At 49.1% G+C, this 16,121-nt stretch overlaps 1 protein-coding gene across 4 annotated transcripts in view; it reads right to left on the bottom strand.

The window, feature by feature from the left end:
- LRRC20 (leucine rich repeat containing 20) overlaps positions 1–16,121 on the bottom strand; it is a 74,638-nt gene that overhangs the window by 2,588 nt on the left and 55,929 nt on the right. The gene's annotated exons all lie outside the window — the stretch shown is intronic.

Below are 16,121 nucleotides of genomic sequence, written 5' to 3'. Positions count from 1 at the left end.
TGGCACCCGGCCCCCTGTGAGGGGCCATTGGGACCCACCAGGGAGATACAACCACAGGCAGGAAAGCATCCTATTAAACACAGGATTACTACTTATCCCAGCCATGCTACTCCTGAGTGGAACTCACCGAATTGCAAACAGGTACTCAAAACACTTGTGTACATGTATCCACAGCAGCATTATTCACCAGTGTCCACCGATGATGAATGGATAAACAAAAAGCAGTATAGACAAACCACGGACTATTAGCTTGACACAGGCTACAACATAGATGAACCTGAAAAACGTTATGCTGAACGAAAAAAGTCAGACATAAGAGCTCACAGAGTACATGATTCTATTCTTATGAAATGTCCAGAACAAGCAAAACCACAGGGACAGAAAGTAGATTAGTGGTTGCCAGGGACTGGGGAAGGAAGGACTGGAGAGGGACCGTGCAGGGCCTCCTTTGGGGTGATAAAGTATTTTGGAACTAGATAGAGTTGACAGTTGCAGAGCAGTGTGAATGTATCAAATGCCACTGAACTGTACATTTTAAAATGGCTAATTTTATCACATTTTCTTTAAAGCTATACTAAAACTTGGTAACATTTACAGTTCCTCACACCTAAACTTTAGGATCCCTTGGTCTCTGGTTCAAGTCCCAGGTCAGCCACATAACAGCTGTGTGCCTAAAGCAAATTACTAAATTTCATGTCAAATATACGGAAAAGACATAAACTCTAATTTGAAAAGATACATGCACCATAATGTTCATAGTAGCACTATTTACAATAGCCAGGACATGCATGCAACTTAAGTGTCCATCAACAGAAGAATGGATAAAGATGTCGTGTGTGTGTGTGTGTGTGTGTATATATATATATATACACATATATATATATACACGATGGAATACTACTCAGCCATAAAAAAACAATGAAATAATGCCATTTGTAGCAACACAGATGGACCTAAAGAATAATATACTGAGTGAAGTAAGTCAGATAGAGACAGACAAATACCATATATCATTTATGTGTGGAATCTAAAATATAATACAAATTAAGTTATTTACAAAACAGAAGCAGGCTCACAGACATGTAAAGCAATGCATGGTTGTCCAAGGGGAAAGGCAGGGTGCATGTATGTGTGCTCAGTTGTGTTTGACTCTGCAACCCCGTGAACTGTAGCCCTCGGGGCTCCTCTGTCCATGGGATTTTCCAGTCAAGAATACCAGAGTGGGTTGCCATTTCCTTCTCCAGGGGAATCTTCCTGACCCAGGTATCGAACCCAAGTCTCCTGTGTCTCCTGCATTAGCACTGGATTCTTTACTACCAAGCCACCTGGGACTCCCAAGGCAGAGTGGAGGAGCGATAAATTAGGAGTATGGGATTAACAGATCCACACCACTGTATATAAAAAAATAACAAGGATTTACTGTATAGCATAGGAAACTATATTCAATATCTTGTAATAATCTATGTGGGTAAGAAACCTGAAAAAAGTATATATTATATTTGTATAGTTGAATCACTTCACTATATACCTAAAACTATACTTTAATTAAAAAATAATAAAATGAACTTCATATCAGGATAATAACAGTATATACCTCACATGGTTGTTTAAGTGTGAATAAGAGAATATCTGTGCAGTGATTCCTCAGAGACACTGTGGGTTTGGCTCCAGCCCACTGCAACAAAGTGAATATCTCAACAAAGGGAGTCATCTGAATATTTTGGTTTCCCAGCGCATATAAAAGTTGTTACCCTACCCTGTAGTCTATTAAATATGCAATAGCATTATGTCTAAAAATATATACACGTACCTTAATTTTAAAATACTTTATTGCTAAAAAAAAATGTTCCCCATCATCTAAGCCTTCAGCAAGTCACAATCTTTTTGGGGATAGTAACATCAAACAACACTGATCACAGGTCACAGGAGTTTGCTCTCCCTTTAGTACCCTGGGGTGACTGGCTCTGAGCTCCCTGGGGACTGGCTCTATCAATTAGACCAAGGGTCTAGTGCTGGAGACAGGAGAAATTCTTAACCTCCTAAGTGTAGAGTCTTTTCTTTGTCCTTGAATCCCCAGGGCCAAACACCATAGGTGGCACATACACATGGTGGGCACAAGAACATGTTCTGGGCAGCTGGCATGGAGTTACTAGGGTGGGTCATGGCTGGGGCTGGGTCCCAAGCAAGACTGGCTAGAGGGCTGCCGGGGGGCTCCGTTTGACAGACAGGAACCTACGTGATGGATGAGAGGACAGGAGGCATGAAGGAGGTGATGGGGAGGGACCCAGAGCCCAAGGCAATCATGAGGCTCAGGTAGGGAAAGAAGCAGAGATAAGGCGTTTCCAGATCACTAGGTTGTGAGCAGACGCTGTTCCTGAGAGTGGAGGAAAAGCAAGATCAACTGCTGTCAATGCCCACTCAGCTTCTGCTTTCTCTGGAGCACATCCGCATGCTAATGTCACATTAGCCAGTTGCTAGCAGCCTGCTCCCCTATGCTCCTTGCTGGGCGGGGGGGCTGCAGGAGTGGGAGCCAAAGGAAGGGGCTGCCTGTAGAATTCCTCGTCTCTCTTCACGCACAGTGAGCTCCCAAGTGCCCTACCAACAACGGCTGGGAAGAGAAGGACTAATGACTTGGAAGCTTCCCCTTCTCTGTATTGGCATACCAGCTTTGTAACAGCCATGGCCAACAGCACAGCCAGCAGCTGGGCACGTGTGACAGACATCATTCTCTCTGCCCCTGATGGCCCAGATAAGAAAATCCTCTTGCCTTGGGCTCTTAAGAAGTCAGTTCATGGACCGCCCTGGTGGCACAGGGGATAAGAATCTGCCTGCCAAGGCAGGGGACACAGGTTCCATCTCTGGTCCAGAAAGATTCCATATGCCTTGGAGCAACTAAGCCCCATGTGCCAAAACTACTGAGCTTGTGCTCTAGAGCCCTCGAGCTACAACTACTGAGCCCCTGCACCCTAGAGCCTGTGCTCTGCAACAAGAGAAGCCATTGCAATGAGAAGCTCATGCACTGCAAGGAAGAGCAGCCCGCACTCACCACAACTAGCGAAAGCCCGCACACAGCAATGAAAGACCTGGCTCGGCCAATAATAAATAAATAAATAATTTTCTTTTAAAAGTCAGGTCATCAGTAAGCTCGAGGCATGAAGCAGGGCACTCAAAGCTGGTGCTCTGGGACAATACAGAAGGATGGGGTGGGGAGGGAGGTGGGGGGGCGTTCAGGAGGGGGAGACACGTGCACTCGTGGATGATTCACGTTGATGTATAGCAATAATCACAGCACTGTAAAGAAATTATCCTCCAATTAAAATTAATTAATTAATTATTTAAAAACTCAGATCATTTCACAGAGTATTTACCATTCTATCCCAGGTGACACAGGAGATAATCAAGGCCCAGGGAGGTTAACACATTGTTATTCATAAAATGGGTCCCAGAAAAGAGGCTGACTCTGAGAATTGATATTTGAGGCCCTGCACTAGATGGTCCTTCATAGTGACCCATTTGGCAGATAGGGAAACTGAATCATAGAGTCTCTATGCTGACAACGATTCTCTGACTCTACTCTAGCTCCCCTGGATTTTTCATCTAGGCCTGACTTTTGCACTTCTGTGTTCATCTCTCATGTTCAATGTTAGCAAGAATTCTGCTAAGTTGGTTGAGCCAGAAAGTTTCACTCTCAATACCTAATCAGGTTTCCCATCATCCACCATCCCCTAAGTGATGTCTGTTCACCCTGGCCTGCCTTCAAGCAAGAACTAGGGGTTGCTAACGACCTCTCTCTCTGAACTATATGACTCCTCCATCCTGCAGCAAGGGTTATAAAGTGGCCAGTGCTCCTGAGATGGGGAGGAGGGTCTCCCTGAGATGCCCCTGCCGAGGTTTGCTGGGCATGGCATGAAGACCTGCTGCAGCCCAGCCTTAGAGCAAATCTGCCTGACTCCAGGCCTAGAGAGAGCAGTGCTCCCCGAGTTTTCAGTGCTCCCTGAGTTCTCAGCCTGTCATTTCCAAGTACCACCCACGGAGTTGGCCTCTTCAGAGTCTTCAGTGTTCTCCAAATGGCTCTGCTGGAGGAGAGTGATAGCGTGGGATTAACTGTATTTCTTTCCCCTGGTTAAACATGAAGGTCATTTGAGCAGCTTAGAGGAAGAAGCAATGGGGCCAACAGACTGCATTAAAGCTGGCAGAATCAACTGGCCTAGCCAAGCTAGCAAACAATAAGCCCAAGAGGCAAATGGAGAGTTTCTGGATAAAGCACAAAGGAGAACATTCAGTCTCCAAGCATCCTAAGAAGAGAGGGATGTGGCTGGATGGTGAAGAAGAGGATATGAAATGATCTGCATTTTGTGGGTGGTAAAACTTAGGCTTAGAGAGGTTACATAAGCTCCCTAGGGCTACATGGTACATTGGCATCATGCTGCTAACAGAAGCCAGATCTTTGGACTTTGGCACACCTGGAGAGGAAGAAGAGCCCCAGCCCACCCCTCCCGTGGGGGCATACCCTCATCCCCATTCACTGAGTCTTGTGGATCCTCATATTCCAGCTCAAAGGCCCCCTCCTCTGTCTCTCCCTCTGGTCCCCATTCAAACTCCCGTACCACTTGACAGGAGAACATATCTTATATCACACTCTGGGGCTATGTTCATGCTGTAAGTACAGTACCTGGCACAGTGCCCACAGGTGCTCAATAGCTATTTGTTGGATGAATGAATGAACAAATAAATGAATGAACGTTTTACCTCCTGAACTAGATCATAAGTTCCTTCAGGCTCAAAACCAACCTGAGCTGGGCACACAGTGGACCCACCATCAACACCATTTGATTAAACAACTCTAACTTCAGGACTTTCAAGAGTTGGGACCCTTCCTCTGACCTGACCCACTCTGGGCACTTTTGCTAGTCAGGGCCAGGCCTCTGTGGGCCAAGGTTGTGATAGGTTACTAGTTCTTTAGCACAATAATCCAATTTGGAAAATGAGAAAATATTGATGAGCAGAAATAAAATCACCCATGTTCCACCATGTAGAACCAATTACTTAATGTGAGGTATATGGTCTTACCAACTTTTTTATACTTGTATGTGTGTGTATGTATGTGTGTTCACAACTATGTTTCAACAATGGCCTCCTAGATACTATGGCATAACATAGTTTTTCTTGATGACACATTGTAAACATCTTTTCAGGTTACAAGTCAGTGACAGTATTATGGCCATTTGGTGGTCCAAAGAATGGAGCAATCACGCTTTGGCTCATGTTTCTACTGTTAAAGACATTCAGGTTGTTTCCAACTTTCATTATTCCAGAAAATGAGAGATGACTCCAACCCTCTTTCCACCATAGACCGCCCTCCCAGACTCCTGCTTATGTCTGTGGAAGCTTAAAATAATCAATAATAGCAGCATCAGAATGGACAGTGTTTAGAGAAAATTACTTCTCCAAGGTTAGCTTGAATTCTCTTCAGTAATCATGGGCACTATTGACTGGCAAACTTGTTTCATGCCAGGGGCACAAGCTAGACGCAAGATGATAAAAATGGTCCCTCCACGGCATGATTCTTCATATGTGTGGCACTTCTGGTCTAAAAGGATGCTGACAGGAGAAGGAGTCTGGGCCCAGGGAAGTGGCAAGTGTTACTGAGTGAGCTCCAGAAGTCACAGCAGAGGCCAGTGGGACTTCTGATTCCCACTTCGGGTGGAGCTGAGGCCCTCTGGTCCCTTCCAGAATTGGGATCAGAGGCTCCCCAGCCTGGTGGCCTAGGGCCCTAGTCCGCCAGTTTTCTTGGCAGCTTAGACACAAATCATGGTGCCCTGTGGGCTGCCCAGGCTGGATCAACACTGTAAGCAACACTTACACATGGCTGGCAGTCTCACTTCTGATCCAGAAGATAACCCTTCCAGCCAGAATGCCTGAATTTTCAGGATTTTTTTCAGCATCTCTGCCTCAATCCCCAAGGAATCCCGAGCAGTGAGTATGGAGCCTGATGCCTCCTTCAGTGGGACCTGGGATGCTGGGTAAAGATGCAGGGCAGCGCCCCAGCCCTGGGCTTTAGACTGGTGGGCAGCACATGGGGGCTATCTTAGTCTCCCTGGGGTGGGGGTGGGGGGCTGCAGGCACATTCATGCTCGAGAATCCAGGCTGGCCTGGCAGCCAGAGCCAACCCCACACCTCAGCCCTGACACAGCTCCTGGTGCCTGGAGCCTGCAACAACTACGATCAAGGATACCGAGCTTCCAGCCCCTCTTGAAATGCCACAGGACACAAGCAGGCAAACTATGGTAAACTGGTGGGACAGAGAATCGTGCCTGTAACAAGGAGGGACACTGACAGCCAGGGCTATCCCTTCAGAAGACGGGGTGGGGGCCGTGACTGAACCTCCTCCGCCCCACAGCGCTGGACGGAGCCCTGGGTGTGTGGGGCGGGCGCGGCACAGGGAGAAGGCTGAAGCTGCCCCGGGCTCAGGCGGCACAGGTGGCACCGCACGCACCCGCCAGTCCTGCAGGCCGAGTCCCTCGGGGAGGCTGTGTGCGGGCAGTTCGAAGCCCTCTGGTGAAGACAGGCCATCTGCGGGAGAGGACGGGGCAGAGATTCGGGCCCTGACCTCAGATCTGCCACTTGGAGTTGTGCAACCTCAGGTGGGCCCCTGACCTCTCTGAACCTCAATCTCTCATCTTTAAATGGTCCTCTGCCTCATGAGGCTACAGAGGCCCACAGAAGGGACCAGATGGTGCTCCCCAAGAAGGTGCAGACAGCATGGCGGGCAACCCTATCAAGAGGATGGGGAGCACAGTGTTTTAAGGAATCCACCAATGAACCTTGAGACACTATGTTTCCCTAAAGGCAGGGTTCCGGGGAAAGAAAAACATAGAAGGAGAAAAGCCCCACTGTGATTCCCTCCTCCTCATCACAGGCTGGCCAGCAAGGTGAGCCCGTGGGCTTCTAGTGCGGCTGCCTGCCAGAGGCACTCTCCAGCCCAGATCTGATATGCAGTCAAAGCCAGGTCATAATGATTCTCTTCAGAAATAACACGGTTGGGACTTCCCTGGAGATCTAGTGGTCAAGACTCTGTGCTCCCAATGCAGGGGGCATGGGTTCGATCCCTGGTCAGGAAACTAAGATCCCGCATGCTGGAGATTGTGTCCAAAATAAATAAATAAGAAATTAAAAATAAAGAAATAACATAGTCCTATTTCTGGCTGCTCTGCAGACAGCCAAGTAAGTAACTCAGATTGCCTGGCCCAAGCCTGGCAATTTGTCTTCCAGGGCAGATTTCCCCTTTTTCTCTCCTGTGTCCCTCCCCTTCCCCACTGAAGTCCCTGCACCCGCCCACCCCCACCCCGCTGCTCCTCCAACTGTTTCAGTTAGAAGCTCTGGGAGGGCCTCAGGAAACAATGGCAGTTTTGCTGTGACCTCCCATTAAGTGTCTGCCGGTCCCTCCCTTGCAGCTGGAGGATGGAGAAGAGCCGCCTCATCTGCTGTGTGTACAGCAAGAGTCTGGAAGTGAGGGGTGAAGGACACGTGGGATGGAAAAGGAATGGCCTCCTGAAAGCTCCTCTCCCAGGTGGGGGTGGACGTGTGAATGGCTCCTTTGTGAATCCTTTGTAAATCCTCTCCGTGGTCAGAACCTAAGCTCACTGCTACCAACTTTACAACTCTTTCTGCTCAGACTTAAGATCATTGTCAGCGAAATCAGACCTCCTTTACAAACTGGAAAAATAGGAAGAAACGCTTTTAAGATAAGCACTAGGTGGGAATGAGTACGGGAGGGCCTCACCAGGGAAACCAGCTTCTAGAAAACAAAATGAGTTACAGGTGGTGGTGGAGGCGAAGTGGGAGGGGTGGGAGGGCACCAACAAGGAAGTGATGAGCTGGCTAAGGTTTAACACTCCACTTCCCGGAGGGAAACATCCCTGATTTGTGGCATTTGCCAAGGTTTTCTTTTTTTTTTTTTGGTTGTACTACACAGTGGGATGGCAACCCATCCCGGTGTTCTTGCCTGGAGAATTCCATGGACAGAGGAGCCTGGCAGGCTACATACAGTCCATGGAGTCTCAAAGAGTCAGACACAACCGAGAGACTAACACACAGTGGGATCTTAGTTCCCTGACCAGACCCTCAGCAGTCAAAAGCCCTGAATCCTAACCACTGGACCACCAGGGAATTCCCAGCATGTGCCAATTTTTTCATAGTATAAATATTCCTACCATGGTCAATTTCAAGCTACCAAGCTGAGGTCATTGAACTTGAGTGAGCATGTCCAGTACTGGGGAGCCAAGTCAAGTAGGCCACCCAGGCAGGACCACAGGCTCCCGAGCACACGGGGCCAGAGCTCAGGCCTATTCCTGTCTACTTACACTATGATTCTTTGGAATAAACTTGAACTCTGGGAACTGGCCCACAGTTTTGCTATCTATATGTTTTCAGTTGCCTTTGGTTCATTTATAAATGAAAACGCTAGGTGTGCGACAAGGAAATCAGGAGGGGCAGTTTGTGGGACAGCAGAGCACCATGCCCAGGGTCCAGTAGGGTCAGTGGGAAAAGAGGCCAAGAGGCAAGTCCACAGAGCTCACCTCTGTCACCCTCCCAGCCAACTGTCAGCTCTCACGGCTGGGCTGATTGCTCTTCCCATCCTGATGTAGCTAAGCATGCGTGCACACACACACATACAACTGACATAGGGAGGAGAAGGAAGGAGGTTACAGTTTCCTGAGGGATGGAATGTATGTTGTTGGAAAGTTCTGGTTTAGCTCGGTGATTCTACCTTGCCTGCACATTGGAATCATTGGGGAGCTTAAAAAAAAAATCATCAAGCCCCAAACCCTCCATCAGAGATTCTGACTTAACTGGCATGGGGTATGGTCTGGACTCAGGTACTTTGAAATCTTCCAGATGATCTGAATGCAGAGCTAGTTTGAATACCACTGGTCTTCCTGGTGAAGCTTAATGAGAGAATTTGGTGAAAACACTCATCTAGCACTTCCATCCTAGGATGCTGCCCATCTGCTGCACTGTGTGGGGCGGAGCCGTCAACAGCCAGGCTGATTGCCTGAATTCATGGCTTAGGAAATCCTGCCTCATTACCTTACCCCCATTCTCTCCACCCCAAGGGAATTTCCCTCCAACCAAAGTTGTGTGCTTCAGCCACAATTTTCCTGTGGCTTTCAATCTCCCTCCAGCTATAGGTCCCTCTTCTAATGCAAAGCACTGTCTTCAACAGCTAGGTTTCTGGAGAGAGACTGTCTGGGCTGGGATCCTGGTTTTGTCCAGGCAGCATGACCTTGACCAAGTTATTTAACTTCCCTGAGCCATGGTTTCCTCACCTGGAGAGAATAATAGTACCTGCCTCATAAGGGAAAAATTGAAGGCAAAAGAAGATTGCAGAAGAGGATGAAATGGTTAAATAGCATCACTGATTCGAGGGACACGAATGCGAGCAAACTCCGGGAGATAGTGAAGGACAGCGGAGACTGGCGTGCTGCAGTCCATGGGGTTGCAAAGAGTCACATGACCTAGCAACTAAACAACAACATAAGGCTGTCACCCACGTTAAACAAAAGCACACTTGAAAATGCTTAGAGAGGATCCAGATGTGAAGTAAACAGTCACTAAGTATCAGCCAGGGTAACTGACATGCCACGACCCTGCAAGAACAGGGAGCGTGCTTTGTCCATCTCCATCTCCAGCACAGTGCCAAGTGAAGAGCAAGCAGCCCAGTCAAAAAACAGCTGGTGAATGAACATTTCCCCATTGCCTAAGTCTGTGTTTGTGCCCCTGGGAGCCTCTTACTCCCTGAATAAGATCCTTGCAAGGCTGAGTTCTGAGAGTCAGAGCATCTGGGCTGCTCTCCAGCACTCTGGACAGAGACAGGGACAGACCGTCTCTTAGTGCTTTGTTTTAAGCAAATGTCAGAGAACTTTTCTTGCTCTTCTCCTGTGTGCTACCGACAGAGTGTAACGAGCATCCTGGATAATTGGAGGTTCTGGGTAATCAAGGTTTTACCACTCACTGGTTGGCACAGAGGATGCCATTTGGGCAGAGACCAGGTGTGTGAAAGGTCTTCTGTCCAGAGGCTTGGCTTGCTAGTTCCCTCCAGGCAGACACATGTGCAGGAGCTGCAGCAAGAGCTTTCCTCCCCTCCCCGTCTGGAAGCCAAGTCTAATTGATGTTGAAGACTGTTTGTTTACTCCAAGCTTCTCCCTCAAGGGGCTCCACAGCCAGCAAGCACTCCTACACTGTGTCTAACGATGGCTTCACGATCGATGCATGCACTGACTTCTCACTGACGGTGGGGTACGCGGCAGCACTCTGCTGGTGCTGAACAAGGACATACTGGGCGGAGGGCATGAGTCCACCGTGCCACACAGACCGCTGCCACCTTGGAGGGCGAATTCTCTTCTCCCGGGCCCTGTAACACTTAGTGCCTGGTGGAAGGGGTAGGGCAAGGCTCAGACTGTTGTATGCTCGGGGCGGGGGGCGGGATTCAAACCCAGTGCCTAGGAGTCCCCTCAGACAGGCTTAGAGTCCAAGATCCAGGGGCAGGAGGATAGTGTCAGGGATTTGACGTTGTCTTCCCAGACCTCCTCTGCTGTGACACGTCTTAGGGATTAGCAGGGCTTCCCTGGTGGCTCAGACAGTAAAGAATTCGCCTGCAAAGCAGGAGACCCAGGTTCGACCCCTGGGTTGGAAAGAGCCTCTGGAGAAGGGAATGACCACCCACTCCAGTATTCTTGCCTACAGAATTCCATGGATAGAGAAGCCTGGCAGGCCAAAGTTCATAGGGTCGCAGAGTCTAACACAATCAAGCGGCTAACACACACAAACATGCACAAGTTAACAGCCTTCTCTGGCAGGCAGGAAGCTACAGGAAATGTGCTTGCCAATTGGCCCCTTGTTAATAGCAGCTAAAAGCCCTTGTAGTGTGACTCCTTGCAGGGAGAGCTCCCTTCTCTGCCACCATAGGGATCGTGCCAGGGCTGAGCAAGACCAGGGTAGGAAAACTCTCCCCTTGTGACCTGGCCAACAGCATACTGGTGCTACCAGACATGTGGCACCTGTACATGCTTCTCTGGGCGCCACCCACACCCTCCACACCCAGCACATGTAGACCAGGCAAGCTCTGGAACACCAAAGACAATGTGGGCCCAGGAATGCCAAAGACCTGGGTTCAAATCCTGCCTCTACCACACACCCCTGTGCAATCTGTTTACTCTCTGAGCCTGTCTCTTAGCTGTCAAGTGAAGGTAACACCTCCTATCCAGAAGAGAGGCCTGAGCAAATTAAATGAGAATTACATAAGAGCAGTGTCAAGCAGCCATGGCTGTTAGATTTTGAAATCGGTGCGATTTTATCTTTTCAGATCAAATGGAACATTACTTCCACTTCTGCTTTTCTAGGGTTTCCTCTATTTAAAAACTATTTCCTGGGCTCTTATGAAAGAAGTCTCCTTCTGTCCCCCAAGAGGCACAGAGAGGCTGTGCTTCAGAACAAGAGGACTGGGCCCCACTCACTCCTGCTCCCCAGGAAGCCCTTCCCTGCTCAGCCGCTATGTGGCCCTCTCACTTAGCACTTGGTACTCAGTGCTAGTGGCTCATCTCCCCACCCCCTCGAGAGTTTCCAGAACAAACAAACAGAGCCTGCAGAACCTCCCACTGAGGGGCAGCATGGTAGAGCCCCAGAGTGAAATAAAGCCAGGCCTCTCTGCTCCTGTGATGCTGATTAACTCATTCTGTGAAACAGGGTGAGGCTGGCATACTGACACCAATGCAGTGGGAGGGCAATCCTGAGGCCCTAGTGGGCACCTGTGCCCCAGGCTCAGGGAGGACACCCTGCAGACTTTCTTCTATTGATGGAGACCAGAGTGAAGCTGTGGTTCCCTGCAGGGATCTGCCTCTTCCCCCCACCACCTTCCCAGAGGAGGGAGAAGTTACTGCGACAGAGGGCCTGGGCCCCCAGAGATACATTGGGCCATGGCAGGTGTGCAGGTGTCCCCTTGGGGCAGGAGTGCTCCCCCCAAGTCTCCACAGTGCCCCCCTCATTGTCATCCTTGTATCCCAGGGGATGAGGGTCCTGTACTTTGTGGAAACCTTATGTTTGAGGGCTGGCGCCATGGCCCAGATAAACTATGATGAAGACTGGGAGTCAGGGGTGGAGGTTGTGAAGTATGAAAGGAAGAACCAGTTGCAATAGATGATTCAGAAAGCAGAGTGGGCTGTACTAGGCACTAGCTGGATGGATGTGAGGAAAGGAGAGAATGATAGACATCAGTTGCACAAATTTTCGATCAACACACCACTGCCTCGCCCAGGGCACGTGTTAGAAAGGCAGATTCCTGGGTCCCATCCATACAAAATCTGATGTGGTGGGTCTGAGAGGAGACCCAGGAGCCTTCCTTTTTAACAAGCGCTCCAGAGGGATCCAAATGTGGATCTGTGGCAGGTACCCTGAGGAATTCCATGAGGCTCAAGGAGCACTGTGCTTGGGAGGAGGGCGGGGCCAATTAGCAGGCACTGGGGGCTTTAGGAAAAAGGTCCTGCTGTGCACAGAAGGCACCTGGGTGTCTTTCTCAAGTGCAGATTATGATTCAGGAGGTTGGAGGTGAAGCCTGTGTGTGCTCAGTCACCAGTCATGTCCAACCCTCTGCAACCCCATGGACTGTAGCCCACCAGGCTCCTCTGTCCATGGAATTCTCCAGGTAAGAATCCTGGAGTGTGTTGCCATGTTTCTGACCCAGGGATCGAGCTCACGTTTGCTGCATCTCCTGCATTGCAGGCAGATTCTTTACAAACTGAGCCACACAAGAGAAACTGCTAGTCACTCAGCTTTGTCTGACTCTACAACCCCATGGACTGTAGCCCACCAGGCTCCTCTGTCCATGGTTCTGAATTTCTAACATGAACTCCACCCTGCCCCTGGGTGACACCTGGAGAAGCCAGAGCCTCGACGGGGGTTCTCAAACTTCAGCATGCGTCTGCATCATTTGGGGGCAGGGTCAGTGATTATTCATATAAATCGCCAGGGAGTTCCCTGGTGGTCTGTTGTTGTTCAGGCGCTCAGTTGTGTCTGACTCTTTGTGAGCCCTTCACCAACTCCCGGAGCTTGCTCAAACTCATGTCAATTGAATTGGTGATGCCATCTAACCACCTCATCCTCTGTCGTCCCCTTCTCCTGCTTTCAGTCTTTCCCAGCACTGGGGTCTTTTCCAATAAGTCAGCTCTCCACATCAGGTGGTGGTCTAGTGGTTAGGATTTAATACTTTCACTGCCATGCCCTGTGTTCAATCCCTGGTCGGGGAAATGAGATCCCACAAGCTACGTGGCAAGGTCAAAATGAGAAAACAAAACCATTTGCTGTCCACTTCCCTCCCCCAGTTTCTGATTGAGGAGGTCTGGGGAGGGGCCAGAAAATATGTACTTCTATCAAGTTCTAAGGTGATGCTGCTGGTCCTGGAACCACTCCCACCCCCACCAACTCTGAGAATTGTTGGCCTCAACAGTAAGAAGTGAAACTGTATTGGGCAGAATTAAGTAAATGCAGCCCAAAGCATCTCTGTGCAATACAGATACAGATGTATCCCGCTATCCAAAAGCAGAGAGTTCACATGAAAGCTTTTGTAAGCAGAAATGGTACAAAGTGAAGAAGCAATCACCTTAGGACACATCTTGTTTCCCTGATAGCTCAGTTGGTAAAGAATCTGCCCGCAATGCAGGAGACCCCGGTTTGATTTCTGGGTTGGGAAGATCTGCTGGAGAAGGGAAAGGCTACCCACTCCAGTATTCTTGGGCTTCCCATGTGGCTCAGCTGGTAAAGACTCCATCTGCAATGCAGGAGACCTAGGTTCAATTTCTGGGTTGGGAAGATCTCCTGGAGAAGAGAAAGGCTACCCGCTCCAGTTTTCTGGCCTGGAGAATTCCATGGACTATAGTCCACGGGGTTGCAAAGAGTCAGACACAATTGACTGACTTTCACTTCCACTTACTAACAGACACACAAAATAAATGGAGATAAAGCACAGATGTTCACAGACACAATTCAAAGCAATGGCGGCTTGATGCTGAGTGGGGATCCTGGGTAGAAGCTTGGCGGGGCCACTCTCCCTGCTCAGGATAGGAGCTTCCTCTATTAACACTTGCTGCAAAATGAATGCTGAATGCTGTTTGCACTTTTCCTAGTTTTTCATAAAAGTGAAAATCCTCTTCAGATTTCTTTGACTAGTGAAATCAAAGTGAAGTGAAGTGAAGAGGTGTAAAGCAAACCTTCAAAAAACCAAGGATAGCTGTACTTTTCCTTTTACAAGTACCATTGCTCTATTTGTTAAACTCTTAGCAAGATATTCTTTTCCTATGATCTCTTGCTCTCTCTGGAACAGTGAATGCATCAGGTTAAAAAAAAACAAAACAAAACAGTGAATTGAGAGTGACAAAAAGTGAAATTCTAGCTTAGCCAAAATAGTCTCCTACTTAGCAAAATGAAGGTTCTTCAATACTTGGTTTCCCTTCACCCCACACATGCTCTAGGGCCATGTTGAATTGCTCTGCAGCATCAAGTACTTCCAAGTTCTTCGGCGTGAACACTGCTTCAGCACCCACCTTCAAGCCCTCTGTTACGGCTGCCGGGGTAAAGCACTGACTCCCTGGCTTTCATAGGATGAGTGACCCATCTTCTCCTCGTGTCAGCATTCACAGTCAGACTAAATGGCTCCACCTCCTCCAAAGCTTTCCCAGGGCTCTCTTGGGAACCCCACCTCACAAGGATAGTTGGATGGCCACTCAGCCCTTCCGACCATGTCTGGTCTTTTTTTGGCTGTCCCAAAAGACATGCAGGATCTTAGTTCCTGACCAGGGGTCAAACTCATGCCCCCTGCAGTGGAACATGGAGTCATAACCACGAGACCACCAGGGAAGTCCCCCGACCATGTCTTATCTAGCAGCTTACTCTCCACTTCCACTCAGACCTCCCCTACCGTCTGTAAGCTGCTTGAGGTCAGGATCTGTATCTCCTTCATCTCTGTAGCCCCTATCTCTGCAGAGACTCTCTCTCCCCAAGCAGTCTTGTTTATACACACTCAGAAGTTTCCATATACCTCTTTCTGGTTTGGAAAATATAAGGACCATCCCATATCCCAGAAACCTGTGATGCACTGTTGTTGGAATAAACACTCTAAGCTACAAACCCTTTTCTCTCTCTCGGGAGTGCCTGGAGGAAACCACCATGTCCTGGCAGGCTTGTCTCCAAGGACCCAGGAAGCCTCCCATCTGGATGGGGGCACTTGCGGTGTGTGTGCTGGGAGCCAGCGAGTGGGGGAGGGAGAGTCCTGTCACCTGCACCACTTCCTGTTCATCTGCACCAGGCTCGGACCTGCACTTGGGGGGTTAGGACAGAGGCAGGGAAAATGGTAAGACCAGAGGCAGGACTTCTGGACTATGAGCTCAGGCCATGCAGGGTGTGTGAGGTGAGGTGGGATGGGGTAGAGGGCCAGGTAGCACTGAACCTACCATCTACCTGGCTCCATACTCAGGTAAGAGGAGAGCTGAGATCATCCCCTCAGCTGGGGCCCCACAGCCCATCCTCCCAACACTCCCAACAACTACTCGCCAGGAGGATGCAGTGGTGGTGACCAAGATGGACAGAGATGCGGGTGGAGATGGGAGGAGGGAAGAATGTAGCGTAGCTGAGGGAGGAGAGCTGAAGGACAGGGAGCTAGGCCGGCTGAGCACAGACCCCAAGTCACTGTGGGACAACTCAGAGAAGCAGCTTTTGTTATTTTCTCATCGTGACTCACAGCAAGAAATACATTTTAGGACTTCCAGTGGTCTAGGGGTTAGGACTCCACGCTTCCACTGCAGGGGGCATGGGTTTGATCCTTGGTCAGGGAACTAAGATCCCACAAGCCTCGTGGAGTGGCCAAAAAAAAAAAAAAAAGAAATACATTTTACATCATGACCCAGTACCTATATTTATGCAGCATATAGAAAAACTGAAATAAAGTCACAAAGTGGTTGTGTATCATGCTACAGGTGAGGTACCCTGGCACATGCTGGTCTCACAGCTTACTAGTGGGTCACAGCTGGCAACTTGAAACAACTGGCCCTATTCAGTATCAGTCATTTCAGAGA

This window comes from Cervus canadensis, chromosome 8, assembly GCF_019320065.1.
Source record: "Cervus canadensis isolate Bull #8, Minnesota chromosome 8, ASM1932006v1, whole genome shotgun sequence".
NCBI classification, from domain to species: Eukaryota; Metazoa; Chordata; class Mammalia; order Artiodactyla; family Cervidae; genus Cervus; species Cervus canadensis.
The sequence above is the reverse complement of the archived record's forward strand: the minus strand, read 5'-3'. Positions and strand labels throughout refer to the sequence as shown.